Genomic DNA, 17,256 nt, shown 5'->3' with positions numbered 1-17,256 from the left:
TTAGCAAGGGTACAAAGTGTAATTTCATGGAATAGCACCAACTCCACGTTTTTCCTAAAGTAACTAAGATTTGGGAATTTATAAAAGCGTTTAGTTACTTCGTATTTCATTATACTTATAATGGAAGGTTGTGTCCTATCCTACCCGTTCGGCTAACGACCCTCCACTGGTCAAGGGTGCGGTGGGTAAGAGTGGATACCCAATGGCGGTCATTTTATAGGCCGCTTTCTTAAACACCCCTTATAGACCAGCTTCGTGAATGAGGGCTACTAACGGTAAGACTGGCATTTTACTTATACATATATATTATTAAACCTTTAATTCTATATAGTATAAGGGTGTATTTTACACTTTTAAAATACTAGGTGGTCTAATTTAATAAATTATACTTTTAATTTAATTAAATATAAACCAAATCATTATGGATTTATTAACTCTCTTTTAATTATACACTTAATTAACTTAATAAAACCATAAGGGTGTAATTTGAACTTTTCAAAAACTAGGGTTTTAGAATTTAATATTTCAAAATTAAACTTTTAATCAAAATATTCAAATTCCAAAACTTGAGGGCAAGTTTTGAAACATTTCAAAACATTAGGGTTTAACTATTTAAATTTCAAAACTAAAATTTTTTGAGTTCAAATTTAAACTATAAAACCTAAAGGGTGTAAATTGAAACTTTTCAATGTTACAAGGTTAAATATTTGACTTATAACAATCCTATATTATCCATATTTAACAAAATCCATCAATTTTGATGAGGATAACCATTCCAAACTTAAAAAATCGGATTTAGGCAAGAAAAACGAGTTTTGGCAATTATCCTCAACAAAATCTGGCAGAAAAATCGAAAATCCCGGCACTAGAGCCTTGGACTCGTCGATTCCACAATGGAACTCGTCGAGTAGGACCTACTCGTCGATTCCATTCATGGACTCGACGAGTGTGCCAGTCAGAAACCTTAAAAATCGATTTTTCAAGCAAGCGATGAACAATTAAGCATCAAATACATCAAACAAACAGCCTAGACTCTGATACCACTAATGGGTTTTGAGCACTACAACAATCCTATGGTGTACATGCAAACCCTAAAGCTTTGGATCTAGTTTGCCTAATGAACATGCAATAATCATCCAAAGCTCATAAACCCTAGATCTAGCATACAATGATCAATATTATCATAATAAAGGGTTTAGATCTTACCTTTGATTGTTATGTAGCAATAACAATCTATTCCTTCTTGTAATTCGCTTCTGAAAGCTTAGTCCCTCAAATGTTGCACCTCTAATGGAGTCACAAACACCATGAGCAACAAGATGACGTAGGAGAAGGAGGAGGAGCACCAAAAACGACCAAGAACCCTTAGGGATTACTTCCACACGTTTTTGGGGCCTTAGGGGTTCCTTATATAGTTAGGCTATTAGGGTTTTCAACTAGGAAACCCTAATTTGACTGCTTAGGCCCTAAGCAGCCCATGAACTCCCTCCTTAGAGACCTTGGATGATATCTAATGGGTTTCCCCATAGATTTCGTCCACTCCAACTTCTATGGAGTCCATTAGCCCAATATTCAACTATCACACAATTGACAGTTCTAGTCCCCTTCATTTAATTAATGTCTTTTAGCCACAAAATTAATTCTTAATTAATTTTTGACTAATATTAATTAAACAATATGATTTCTCTTTTAATATATTATTCTTATAATATATTAATAAATCATAATTAATCCTCTTTCTCCTTAATTCATCCTATCAGTTGCTATGGCGAAGGCAACCCAAAAGGACAATGCTCACAATCGGGTCAAGTACATACCAAAATAGTTATGGGCTTAGACACCTAATCCAACACTACCACTATCACATAGAACATATCATACCGACACATAAAACACATCAAGTAATAGCAAACCAGAAAATTATCACAAAGACAGTCATCTTAACTGTAATCAACTACTAGTGGGTCGGCCTTGGTGCCTTAGACCCACTTCTACTGGAAGGTAACTCACCTCAATGTCGTGTAGTGTCTGCGCTGCCCTCGGTATGGAAAATCAACTCTTCTTGACTCTTAAATCCCTACACAACATCCTTTCCACATTACCAATTCATACTCATAACCCCTACAAGGGTCAACTCAAGTCCAAGTCAAAGTCAAGGTCGGAGCCTTGGTCAAAGTCAACATCTGGTTGACTCGACTCGTCGAGTTGGTCCACCAACTCGCCGAGTCCCCATGTCCACAAAATGCTACCATCCCGTCCCTACTCGTCGAGTCTAGCAAGAGCTCGATGAGTTCGCCTTCAACAACACATCAGACTATCTTCAACCGACTCGCCGAGTTCGTCCATGAACTCGTCGAGTTCATCTTCATCCATATGAAGGTGTTCAGTCTATGACTCGCCGAGTTCATCCTTGAACTCGTCGAGTCCGTCTTCGTGTGGTTGGGACATTGCCTTGAACTCGCCGAGTTTTTCGAGAACTCTTCGAGTCCTTTGATCTTCAAGTCCATCACAAACCCCTAACAGGCTGAGTGTTCCTTCCACTCAACCAAAGACCATTTCCAGAAAACATTTGGGGGAAAACGCGACCCAACTCGCCGAGTCACCCAAGCGACTCGCCGAGTCCCTCTTTGTCCATAACTATTCAGTCGATTATAATGGGTCTTAATGCATCAAAACCATAGATCTGACCTCCTAGGGTCCATTTTATACGTAAAGTTCCAATCTTGACGTCCATGCATGGGGGTTTTTGGCTCAAAAGCCATAAAAAGAGGTTTATATGGTGCATAGGTCTCCCATGGCCATAAAGTTGGCACCTTTATGCCATGGGAACCCTCAATGGTTCCAGATCTGAAGTGCAACTGCAAATATACACACAAATCCGAGCATAGCTTCACTAAAGCTTGGAAAAAGGTTGAAAATAGCCCCAAATCAAGATCTAAGTAATGAATAGCCAAGGTATCAGCTTTATACCTCAAATGAGCAGGAAATGTGCCAAGACTTATGGATCTACTTGCTCTCCCTTGATCTCCCAAGCTTCCTTCTCCTTCACCAACTTCAAATACACACAAAAGCACCACAAAGCTCAAGAACACTCAATAAATGGCTAGGGTTTCGAGTTAGGGTCTTCTGAAAGTGAGAGGGACGATGGAGGCTGGTTTGAGGCAGAATAAGACGTTTAAATAGGGTGCACACCCTAAATATTAGGGTTTCATCCAGACAGCTTCTACTCGTCGAGTCGGTCTCCTGACTCGTCGGGTAGATCACTAAATTTCCCGCGCAATGTCGAGTCTACTCGACGAGTTGGGCCTCTAACCCGCCGAGTCCCAGAGAAAAACATGAAACTACTATGATTTAAATACATACCAGGAACCGGGTGTTACATTATTAATATATTATAAGTATAATATATTAATTGAGAAATCATATTATTTAATTAGTGTCGGTCAATAATTAATTTAGAATTGATTCTGTGATCAAAAGTGACTAATTAAATCTAAGGGGTTGGTTATGTAAATCATCCATTCTTATAGTATGGGCCAAATATCCATTAGGATGGGCTAAGTGGTTCATGGATAGTCCATGGAGCTTTAACCCATGGAGCCTACGGGATATGGAAGGTCATGGTGCATTAGGGTTTCATGGATGAAACCCTAGCCTTGAGAAACACTATAAAAGAGTCCCTTTAGCGACAAAATCGGCCAACCATATATACAAGAGTGTGTGAACCGATTTTGCAAGCTAACTTATTCTCTAAAGAGCCTCCTTTGCATATTGGTGTTTGTGACACATTAGAGGCACAACATTTGAGGTGCTCAAGCTTCCAAGGTCAAGAACTACACAAGAGGTAAGATATCTAACTAGTTGTTACTTTGAATTGTATGCTAATTAAGTTATATGCTTTGGAAATTTGAAAAATGCATGTATAATTAGAGAAAACATAGTCCAAAGCATCTAGGGTTGCATGTGCGCCATAGGAGTGTTATAGTGCTTAAAACCCAACAATTTGATCCTTTGATTTTCGTGTACATGATAGAATAAAGATTTATAAACGATAAACAAAGAAAAAAAAAGGTGTGTAAGTTATTATTTAATTTATCTTTTTGTCTGGTAAGGAAGTAGTAACTTATCTTATAATTAGTAACATTTTTATTTATTTTAGCATTTACATACAAAGTTTTTTTTTTCTAAAATTGTTATATTTTGAAATAGTGATAAAAGCATTAAATAACAATATAATATAATAATATTAGTTTCAATGATAAAAAAAATATAGTATATAGAAGGGAATAACTATAAGAAAATATTTTAAATGTAAATAAAAAGAAAAATAGAAACATTGGTTTGTTTATAAATAAACAATGAGATTTAATTTTATTATTGTTTTCCTTTCAAAATGTTGTTGGCTTTCAAAATAAAGTTAAAATTTGTTGCAATGTTAAAAATAAATAAATAAATAACAATGTTGTTGATATTTGTAGATGCTGAACTTTAAGCGAAACACAGGAAAATATTGGTGAAATGATGAATATATATATATATATATATATATATATATATATATATATATATATATATATAGGAGTAGGATCAAATGAGAACACCTAAAAGGTTGAGAACGCGAGAACAGATCTAGATCATCTAAATATTCAAATCTAAGGCTATTATCAGGCGGGACATTTACGTAAATTCTGAAATTTATTGGTATTAAAGTGTATCTTTGAAATGGTGAAAAGGGTATTACAGTAATTATAGCTTTAGAAACATTAAATAATTCCTATAACCCCTCAATCACTCACATATTTCCTTTAATTTTCCATCACTCTCTTCATCTCTCTTTGAAATCTAGGGCACGCCACCATCTTTATCTCAGAACACAATCTGTCACAACCATCATCGTCCCTCCTCCATCATCTAAATTTCATCAGTAGCATATTTTTGCTCCCCTCTCTTCTTATCTTCTCGTTGCTGCCCTACGTCCTTGCGCCATCGTCATCGTGACAAAAATAAGCAGAATAAGGGTTAATAGGGGAGACTGCTTCGAGACATTGAAGAAACAATCAAGGAGTTTGTTCAGATTAGCACATTCATCGATGACTGATCTGCATTGTTATTGACAAAGCACGACGGAATGAGGGTTGCCGACTATCTCACCTGCGAAGAAAGGCATGTTCAGACCGGCCCGGCGAGACGAGGCAGAAAGCCCCCCAGCCTCTACTCTGTCGCAACAACGCAACAAATCGACAACAAACTTGGTATATTCTCGGTTAATAAAACACTTTCCCATCTTCAAATTCCCCTTCTTTATGTATTATTTCTTCTATTCATCTTCAATTTAGAGTCTGATCAGTTGAGTTGATTAGTTTCTTGATTCGATGAAATGGGTCTTTACTCTTTACATCATTCTAAATTGGTTTGAAATAATGGATTGGTTTGAAATAATGGATTGGTTTAAGAATGTATCTCTAAATATCTGATGTATAATTGGGGATGTCTAATTCCATCTTTTTTAACAGGGGAAGAAGATACGATTGTGCACATAAGGTGCTTGATGAAATGCCCTAATCAATGAATGCAGTTTTCAAGGCTTTTGAGAAGAGGTCTAGGCCATGGAAGACATATATCAATCTGGTTGATGTCCATTCTGGTGATTTTTTAGTTGTTTCAAAGATTCGTGGAAGATGAGATGGCTTTGAAACATTGGAGAAGTGGGTCACAGGCTTATTTGCTGGTCATACAACAATTTGTTTGAAGGATGAATTCGGTAATCTTTGGGTTAGGGAATCAGGACACGATAATTAAAAGGTATTGTGTCTCTGCTCTTCATATATCTATGGTAGAAATATCAATTTATCATTTTGAATGTTGAATCTTGTAGGGTGAGGAAATTATTGTGACGATTCCTTGGGATGAATGGCGGATGACTTTTAGGAAACATTCAAGATTATTTAGAAGACTCTCAAGTGAACGTCAAAATTGATAAATCAGATTTTATAAATAGGTTGTTTGAGTTTAATCATCAATGAATAGAACTATATTATAATTGCATGTGTTTTAATGATTGATCTTTTGAACAGGTTTAATGTAAGAGCTTGATATTTTGAATAAGGCTAACTGTAACTAAGGAAATCGACAACATGATCAAGGGCAACCCTCTTTGAATTCATTTATGATTAGTGGTATATTTATCAATGAATATAACGGCTGGAAATGTAGCAATTTAGATGTCTTTTGTATTTTGTTAAAATATATTCATATATGGTTAAAAATGTATGGCTAAAGTTGTATTCGTGTATGATTATGATTAGAGGTTCATTCTTTTGTAATAAATTAATTTGTTTAAAGTTGTATTCATTTATGATTATGATTAGTGGTTTATTTTTTTCGAATGAAATGATGAATTTTTAAACATTCTTTGTTTTTAATTCATTAAAAAAAACGAGTCTAGTCATGGCATCTTCACTTATGAATATGACACTACTTGATAAATATTCGGATAAAATGATTAATGTGTTAGTATTTTTGATGTGGTTGGTAAAAAAATAACTTAAAGCAAAAAAAAATAACGTTTTATTTTTTAAAATTATGGCAAAAACGTTTTTTAAAATCATTTTATTGATTTTGTTAATTAAAAATAGATTATATAAATTCCTAATATTTTGGTAAAAAAATCTATTAATCATATTAAATTCCATGATTTTAGGAATTAATTAATTACCCATAAATTATCCATAATTAATTATATTCTAAAATTCTTTTTATGCCCTTATATGATGATTGGTTTACAACTGTTCTCGCGTTCTCAACCTTTTAGGTGTTCTCATTTGATCCTTTCCCTATATATATATATATATATATATATATATATATATATATATATATATATATATATATATATATATATATATATATATATATAGCTGTTTTTCTTATAGAGTCCTACTTTAAGCGTCAACTACTTATATATAAAATTCTCATTTCAAGTAAATATTTTTGCCAAACAAAATTCCACCCAATGATAATAGTTGTTGGGATTTGACTTTCATTGACAAAGATAGCAAACAAGTGCTCGAATGAGGGTTATATATGTTTGGATTTCAGTGTAACATCCCGAAATTTCAGAAGTTCAATGAAGGGCCAAAAGTGTAAATAAAAGAAGGGACTCGACGAGTAGGTCTGCAAACTCGCCGAGTCAGAGCGGGATTCTATCGCGGTTTTAGTGGCCAACTCGCCGAGTCGGCGGCTTGGACTCGACGAGTTGGTGCTGTAGAGAGAAAACCCTAATCCCGGGGGTTGTGCCCTATATAAAGAACATTATAACCCACCCTTAGCCTCTTTACTACCCTTTTGAGATCCAGAAACCCTAAAATCGAGTGAGCCTCCATTAATAGAGAAAATAGAGCTTTGGAAGAGGAAATCTTGGAAAGGGGCTTGAAGATCAAGAGGCTTGCTGCAAAGGAGTGGTGTAGATCCGGGATCTACTTCAGTTGGAGCTTATATTGGAGGTAATAATATGTTGCTTGGGCTCTTTTGCATCTAGATCTTTTATCATTTGAGATTTGGGGCATTTTTGGTATGATTGAGAGCTATTTCGAGTTAGAGGCTTAGATCTGAGGTTGCTACCTCAGATCTAGGCTTGTGATGGTCCAAAATGTCATAAAGCTCCTGTCTAAGAGTTGTTGGTGAAGCCCCCTAGTCCTTAACCCTATCCCTAGAGTGTTTTAGGCCTATATCTCCTTGGTTTCACGTAAAGTTTCCCACTTTATGTGAGGGTTAGACTGTAGAAAAGTGGATCTATGGATTGGAGCCCCTGCATGGTTCGAAAAGCCACTGTATGGATTGAGAACTGGAGAGACTCGGCGAGTCACATGGGTGTACTCGACGAGTTGTATGAACATGTGCATGTACTCGGCGAGTTGGAAGAACAACTCGGCGAGTCTGTTGAAGATTGCCTTGGACTCGGCGAGTCTGTTCTTGGACTCGGCGAGTCTGGTCGCAGAACCCCAATCTCTTCTGGTTAAACCTCGAAGCAGTGAGTCGGGAGGTGACTCGGTGAGTTGAGCAGGATGGGACTCGGAGATCGTTGGAATCGACGAGTCTTGGGGTGACTCGGCGAGTTGAGTCGTGTTCTAAGAGTTTTCAGAGTATAAGGACTCGACGAGTCAACGGGTTGACTCGGCAAGTAGAGTCAGTCATGAAGTTTGACTTTGGCCTGGACTTTGACTTTGACCTTCATGGGTGTTATGGTAATTGGTTATCTATGTCAATGGTCCATTGATGGCAATAGGTGTTGGGGTTTGGAGCAGTGCTTCGGGAGTGTGCTTTCGTGGTTCGGTTCTTCGTTTCAGGTGAGTTATCCTCACTGTACTCAAGGGTCTAAGGCACCAAGGCCGGCCCTTGAATTGTTGTTTAGAGCTTGTTATGCTTATGTGATGATATGCTTGCTAGTATACTAGTAGATAGGATAATGATACGATGTTATGCTCTGTTAGCTTAGTATCCTGGAGGATAAGGTAGTTAAGTGATGGCAAGTTTTGTTGGATCAGCACCCTGGTAGTTGGGTAGTGGTTATATTTATAGACCTGTAGTTGGTCTTGCCTTATGTATGCTGGTAGGAGGTTACCTGCGGGATATGTATGTTGAGCAGTAGCAGAAGGTATTCCATCCCGGTAGGATGATAGGGCCCTAGTATGTTGCTTCTGTAGAGTGTTATGTGGTTGCCTGTTATGTGTGCATGGTTGCTAGTGTAGGGGCATTCCAACCCGATGGTTGTGGGCCAGGAGTATTCCATCCAGGTGGGATGATTGGACTCGTAGTAGGTTGGCATTCCAACCCGATGGTTGAGGGGCCTGGGGTATTCCATCATGAGGGATGATTGGACCCATAGTAATAGTTATTGTATGTATAGGAAGTGGGGCATTCCAACCCGATGGTTGTGGGCCAGGAGTATTCCATCCCGGTAGGATGATTGGACTCATAGTATGTTGGCATTCCAACCCGATGGTTGAGGGGCCTGGGGTATTCCATCTTGCGAGATGATTGGACCCATAGTAGTTATTGTTGTACGTATAGGTGTATGGGAATTCCAACCCGATGGTTGTGGGCCGAGAGTATTCCATCCTGGTAGGATGATTGGGCTCGTAGTATGTAGGCATTCCAACCCGATGGTTGAGGGCCAGGGGTATTCCAACCAGAAGGTTGATTGGACCCATAGTATGTTGTTCTTTGTTGTATGCGTATATTTATGTGTGTATGGGTACTTTGGGGGAACTCACTAAGCTTTCGGGCTTACAGTTGAGGTTTATTGTTTCAGGTACTTCAGGAGATTGTGGCAAGGCGAAGGCGTGATCGTACCGCTCCTCATGTTTTGTGATTTATGTGATATGGTTCTGGGGGATACTCTGATGTCTAAACTATTTTGAAAACAAGAATCCTACATACGAAAAAAGATTAAGAACTCTAAGTGTTTGGTTCACTTTTGTTGAAATACGGAAACTAATTGTCTAGAAACTAATCGTCGCTTGGATACTACTCGTTGGGGGAAATATTACATCAATAATTTTTTTTTTCAAATATGTTCTCATGAATTAGAAAATGATACATTTTCGACACAATGAATCCTACATACGAAAACACCTATACAATATACACAAAAGTGACAAATACATTAAAAAATACATTGTTCGTCAAAAATGATAGTTTGAGTCTTCGCTTTGTCTAAAAAAAATAGAGTTTTAGGATCACAAAAACAACTCAACATACACAAGAAACTAAAACTCGGGTTAAATATTACAAACTCACAATCCATTAAACCGGTCAATGTTAATGAAACAATTAAGATGTTATGGTTATTTGGAGTTAACATTCTGAATGATTAATTACAATTTTCAAGGAAGTGACATATAAATGAGCTTATCAACGTTTGAGGATTGTAAGAACTAAATAACTATAAATATTTTGTAACTTGGTTAATACTTAATGATTTTATATTTTTATAGTTTGATCAGACGCAAAGAAACTATTCACCAAAATATTCGCACCCGACGTTTGGCGCGGGTAGACGGCTAGTATATATATATATATATATATATATATATATATATATATATATATATATATATATATATATATATATATATATATATATGGAGAGGTTCAAATAAGAACCAAAAAAGATTAAGAACTCTAAGAACCTCCATTTTATAGTTATTCATATGCTTATTAAACATTTAAAAATCATTTTTTTCTTGTCTTTTTTGATAAGAAAATGACAAATTCATAATTTTTACAGTTTAATATTTTCATTCGCATTGTAACACAATATATATATATATATATATATATATATATATATATATATATATATATATATATATATATATATATTACATAATTTCATATAGTTCATTTACAGTCTAATACACAAAATTCACAACTTAATACAATTAATTTTACAATAATTCAAAAATTCAAAGAAGTCAAACACAAATTCTACTATCACCAACCACTACAACACACTATCACCAAACACTTGTGTCACCGTTGTAACCATCCTTTCTTCCAAATCCGATCTGTATACAAAATCGTGTATTAACAACTTAAATAGTATATTCACTGCTTAATAAACCTATTAATTTAATAATTTAGAGTTTAATGCAAAACAATTATAAAAATTGTTACCTTCTTACATATTTATACAAGAAAATTAACACAACCATTTATACATAAATAATTTATATTTTAACGAAAAAAATAAATAAAAAGTTCACAACTTAATACAGTCAATTCACAGTTTAATACAGTCAGTTCACAATTTAATACACAAAAATCTTAGATTAATACAATAAATTTACAGTTTAATATACAGAAATATTATATTTTAACTTAAAACTTATATGTATACCTTTAAATATGAAGGCTAGTGTTTCTTTTAAAGTTTAATTTGTACAATATTAACAGTTTACATTTTATATAATTTATTTAAATTTAGAGAAAATCATATATGTGTATAATGATTCTTTTTTTTAAACACAAAATTCTTAAAAAAAATTCATAGCTTAATACAGTCAATTCACAGCTTAATACTATGAATTCACAATTTAATATACAAAATTCACCATTTAATATAATAAATTCACAGTTTAATACACAAAATTCACAACTTAATACAATTAATTAATAACTTAATACAGTCAATTGTCTCTTTCAAAAAAAAACTTAATACAATCAATTCATAGTTTAATACGACTAATTCACAGCTTAATACATAAAACTAGTAGCTTAATACAACAAATTCACAGTGTAATACAATTTAATACTCAAAACTTATATATTTACAACAATATTCTCAACTTAAAACTTATATTTATACATTCATATCTGGAGGCATTTGTGTATATTAAAATGTGAATTTATTATATTAAGTTCTGAATAAAATTCACAGATTAATACACTAATTTCACAACTCATTTACACATAAAATTTAGATTTGGATAAAAAAAATCAGAATTTACAGTTTGATGAAACATTTCAGACACTAATTCATAGCTTAATTCCATATTTCAAACACTAAAATGCACAACTTATTGCAAAAAACAAAAAAAAAAAAACAAAATTCATAATATAATACATGCTTCAGCCACCAATTCAAAGCTTAAAAAAAAATTTAAACACTTATTCAAAACTTAAGAACTTACAGATCTCGTTGAGGCATTTCATCAAACACCTTGTGTGCACATTATTTTCAGATCTGATGTGATTTACAAATCTGAGATTGTCATATTGCTTAGAGTCTTCGGATATTCCAGATCTGATCTTATTACCGTATAGATCATTGTCGAAGCAGATCTGAAGCAACATGAAGACGGTGTTTGGAGGAGAAAACGACGGTTGTGGTGGAGATAAGCAGAAGGAGGAGGAGGTGTACTCCTTGTTAAAAAACATTTTTTAACAAGGATTTCAAAGTTAAAAAACAAAATATTTTACATTGAATGTTAAGATATAAATGACAACAAACTTGCAACCGAACAGTTGATGATCGATTTGTACTCCTTGTCCATCCTTACATCAAACACGATAGTCCCTCAATTTTTTCTTTCAAACATTTCAACCTACAAATCCAAATTCAACAAGGAAACAAATAAACACTTTAAACATATATATAGAAACTGCATATCAAATCCATTACCAACTTTTCAAAGTATGTTGCTAGAATCGATAATTTATCAAAATCTCCAATTGTTATAACTTGTATAAACTACTTTCAATTCATATAAAGTTCATTCATAACTTTTATAAACTACTTTCAATTCATATAAAGTTTATTCATAACCTGTATAAACTACTTTCAATTCATATAAAGTTCATTCATAATTGCTAGATAATGATGCACCATCATTTATGTACCAAACTCCATATGATATGAATCATTCACCAAACGTATGTTATCTTTGTGTTCTATTTCCAATTCACCAACGAATTTGTTGTTTTCTTTGATAAAATCTACATTATTAACCAACCATATTATCTTCTATCTTAAGATTTCAAACAAGATTCATATTTTCTTTATGGAACCTTGATACTAGTAATAACAGGTTCTATCAAAATTTATCATCTCGATCTTGTACATGACCGGACATGAAATACAAAGAAAATTAAAATCGAGGACTGATAATCGAGTTCTAGGGCAAAAAAAAGAAGAAAAAATCGATGTATCTATAAGAATCAGTTTTCAGGGGGGAAAGAAAGAACAATCGATCTATATTTACAGAGACATTAATGTCGGAAGAAAAAAAACTTACCTGCAATGATGGCGTCGCTGGCGGTGGCGAAATCAATGTCGGAGGTAGCAGATGATTGTAGATCGAAGAGGTAGGAGAAGGGTGGAAGGGAGGAGAAGGGGCGATGATGTCGGAGCTTGGCGTCGGAAATCGACGGCGTGAGGAGGTGATCGGTGCTGGAGATGGTCGGGGCCTCGGAGGTGGGAAGAGACGAAAGAGCGATCTGAAGGGGGTGTGTGGTGTTGGAGGCGTGTATCAACGTATGAGGGTAAAAAAGGGAAGGAAGCGTGCGTTTTTTTTTCAAAAGTCTGAAAGTTTAAGAGGCTTATAAAAAATTAAGAGGCTTTTATTCATATGCTACCAAACACTCTTAATCTGAAAAATTAAGAGTTTGTCTCTTAATTTGTCAATTAAGAGGCTACCAAACAGCCCTAAGTCTATGTTTAAATCCTCAAATTTAGGCATATCTAACATAACACATCTCTTTATTGTGAGGATTTAATTTTTTTTTGAAATTTGCTTATCTTCCCTTATGTTTAAATTACCGATTCAAACATTCACATCCCCCGATTTCACCATCGTCTCTTTCTCTCCAAGAAATCGATCGGTTATCTGCTTTGCATGTTTTTTTGGAATATGACATTTTACCGAAGAAAAATAATTGCCAAAAGAAATTATTCGTTATCGCTGCTTTGCGTGAGTACAGGACTTGTTAGTACTTAATAATAATGATTAAAAATTGTTGAAATTAAACCGAGAAATTTTTTTTTTATCAATGTGGTCCCAAACATATCCGTCGCGTGTTTTTGGACATTGTCCGATTGAAAGTGGAATTTATGATTATTGGCCTTTACCTTTTAAATTCTATAAATCTTTAATGGAGAGAGAGTTTTGATGGTATGGTATGACAAGCCTGTGCCAATTTTAATGGGCTTCATGAAGATAACAAATTCATATTGTCTGAAGACAAACTTAAATTGTTGAAGAATAAAGTAAATAACTGGCATGGTGGATTTTAGAAAGAAGAATTCAGGGGCTAAAAAAGATTTGTTAAATAAAATGGAGGACATGGGTAAGCTTCTAGATGGTTGTTGCTATAATGCTGTATGTGATCGGTATATGAATACTAGGATGGACCTAATTACAAAATCTGGTGATATTGAAGAAATGGAAAGGATGGATTTGTCGCAAAAGCTAAAATTTAATGGGTATCAAATAGTTTTTGGGGTGATCTATTTGGGGTGCTATAATTAACAATGACTAGATTACTAACCCAGGTAAAATAGTTTTTTTTTTTTTTTTTTAACTTTATAAAGAAAAATTAAAAAAAAAAACTATGGGACTCGATGCAACAAAAGAAGTAATTATTTCAAGTGTTTAGATGCGGATCAAATGATGTAGATGGAGGCATTGCATGCAATAGATAAGTGATGTGGTATGGTGTTTTGATAGTGATCGTGTGACAGATTATGATGGGTATACGTTAATCATAAAGAAATTGAGTTTAAATGATCTACAAAGACAAAGCACTCTCACAAGTCACAAGTGATTTTTGACCAACAATCTTGTTTTTGTTTCTTTGGTGATGTTTTTATAACATCATTCGTCCCTCCTTGAAGTGATTTACAAAGGCATAACATTCTACTACTTTTGTCGTGATGTTTCTATAACAACATTCTAGTTGATATGTCTTTAACTTGATAAAAGTTTCTTGTTGTTGTTCTATTTTGGCTTTTGTTTTTATGGTCTCATTTTGTTTTTTATATGTCTACTCCGGAAAAGTAGGTTGCTATTAATGAATTGATTCAATTATTATTTTAGGTTTTTGGCACATTGGAACTTTGGAGCAGTTGATTCAGAAATTTGGTTATGATCTGGGAAAAGCGTTGATTTGCAATTTTGTAATGGTTACCTGGTTTCGTAATTTGAAATGATTAGTTTTTGTTGTTTGTAATTGTTAAGTGATTTTGGTCCATATTTTATAATGTATTTTTGCAACGGTAAATTTAATTTTTTTTAAAAAAAAAGGAAAAATAAAAACTAATGAAATCGGGTACCTGGTACCGGAACCGGCTCCAGGCAATTTAGGAGCCGTCACAAAATCTAAATACTACAATAGTTTCGGTTCCTATACTCTCATAATCGTCAGTTCGGTTCCAATCATTTTAGCATCGGGTTGGATCAACTTTAGTGTAAAATTGAAGATTTAGTGACAGCTTGACCGGTCTTTGAGGTTTATTAGAAGACACATCAATTTTTTTTTTATTATTACTAGGTGTAAAACCCGTGTACTACACGGGTTAAAAAAATTAATATTAAGGTGTAAAAATTATGTATTTTTTAAAGTAATACTTTTACATAAATACAAAAAATAATGATAAATAAGTAAGCAATTTATGAAAAAAATATGTTGAATATCAAGGTGTAACATAAAGACTTTTTAAGTAAACTTTCAAAATAAATACATACAAAATGATGAATAAAAGGTAACTAATATACATTTGCTTTTAATTGTAGATAGAAAAAATGGTCTGTGATATTTTTATCAAAATTGACCAGTCAATATTTTTTATAATAATAGATAAAAAAATTATACAAAGGACACAAATACACACGTTTTTAAAAAAAGATAATTGATAAAAAATCACACCATTCTCTCGGAGGCGTACGTGGACATTACCCCCATGCGTCAGTTTATGGATTGCAGTCACACTCATCTTATTTCCTTGTTTTTGTGATTATGTAACACAACTATCTTGGAAACTATTACCATTAGCTAAAAGTCAATAGGTAAAACAAAGGCACAAGTGTTGAAATTAATTGATATTGATAGTGTATAATATAGTTAGATAAAAATCAAACAAATGATAGAAATAAACAATTTTTACTAAAGATAGTTAAGAAAACACACACAAAATACACAGATGCACTAAAGATAGAACACGATTGGATTCGACATTTGCTTAAAATAGAAACTGAAATAAAAATAAAGTTTGTTTTTAACTCTAAGACACCCTTTTTCGGTTCTGGTACTTCACGTTTTGAGTTTCATGCTATCTGTTTTTGGATATCTAGTAATCTATGATGGTAGTTATTGCAATTATATTTGAATTTAAAAATTATTAATGTCAATTTCACTTGAAATTCTATCAACCAATCTCAAAATCCAAATGATCTGTCAATCTTTTTTATAAACGCAAAACCAATTTAAATTATTACATTATATTCTCAGAACCATCGTATCATTAAAATAATGGTCTATAGAGCTCCAATGGACCTATATATCCAACACCAATTTTATGTCAATATACAAAGTCACGATTTTAATGGTGCAATATTAATACTCTATTTGTCCTTTATTAATATACATATAGTGAAGATTTTTTTATTTATAATAATTACGTTAAGAAAATCATATAATGAAAATGTAAACAAAGAGACTTTTTACTACCTGAGATAAAATAAGAGGACCACTTAGACTCTAATACAGACTTTTTTATTTTAAAAAGGTACAACACCACCCATCAATATAGTCATAAATCAGACATCTCTTGACCATTTCACCACCAATGCCAGAAAAGTTAACTTCTTTTTTTTAAAGACATAACATATATAAAATGATAAAAAAAAGTCAAAGAAAAATTAGGCATATGCAAAGAGTACCATAGACAAAATAATAATAATAATAATAATAATAAAATAAAAAAATAAGAAAATAACAACTGCCAAAGCAACTATAATACAGAGAATTAACTAAAAATAACTATAAGCAACACCGAATGAGAGCCTCTTCAAGCTATTGACAAATCCCAAGAATAACAATAAACTTTAGAGACAACCTCAAAAAATAACATCTAACTTGTAAAGCTTTGAAGGAACTGACTTAAAAACCGTCATAAGTAGCAACCACATTCTATAAATCCTTTCAGTGGAAAACTTAAACGTATGTCCAAGCAACACCCATAAATTCCCGAAATACCCTTGAAGACAAAAAAAAGGTGAAAAAGCCAAGGACAGGGGCAACAACGTCTATACTTCACCACCACTAAAATACAAAGATACCAAAAATATTTATAAGTGCCTACAAAAAACCAAAGCAGTAAATAAGAACACCATGACGTTTAGTAGAAAAACCTCCCAAAACAGCATGATATACTCCAATAATATCCTTGAAAAACTTAAAGGCCGTTAATTTATGAAAATAGTGACAATTGCAATCCACTTCCAGCACATCTCCCCATTTAGGAGAGAAATTTAACCAAAAAGTCAGTGAAAAAAACTAAACAGGATGCTAAAAAACTTTTGATATTTTGCACCTTTAAGTCTATCTTTATCAGAACCTGTTATATGCAAAGGAAGAACACACATGAATGTAATTTTATTTCTGTATGTTAATAGCAGCATACATTAATTGCATTTAAGCCATGAAAGTAAAGATAGCAGTAGACTGTAGCTAAAGTACCTTAGATTTTCTTTCTCT

The 17,256-nt window shown here is 33.5% G+C and overlaps 1 long non-coding RNA gene across 1 annotated transcript; it reads right to left on the bottom strand.

Moving 5' to 3' along the window:
* Positions 1 to 10,416: 10,416 nt before the first annotated feature.
* LOC145113376 (uncharacterized) lies at positions 10,417 to 13,072 on the bottom strand. The gene is made up of 3 exons (XR_013710766.1): positions 12,798 to 13,072; positions 11,694 to 12,107; positions 10,417 to 10,568 (listed from the first exon to the last, which is right to left on the bottom strand). It is a non-coding gene; the product is annotated as an uncharacterized LOC145113376 (long non-coding RNA).
* Positions 13,073 to 17,256: the final 4,184 nt, after the last annotated feature.

This window comes from Lactuca virosa, chromosome 5, assembly GCF_052849685.1.
Source record: "Lactuca virosa cultivar CGN04683 chromosome 5, Lactuca_virosa_CGN04683_v6, whole genome shotgun sequence".
NCBI classification, from domain to species: Eukaryota; Viridiplantae; Streptophyta; class Magnoliopsida; order Asterales; family Asteraceae; genus Lactuca; species Lactuca virosa.
The sequence above is the reverse complement of the archived record's forward strand: the minus strand, read 5'-3'. Positions and strand labels throughout refer to the sequence as shown.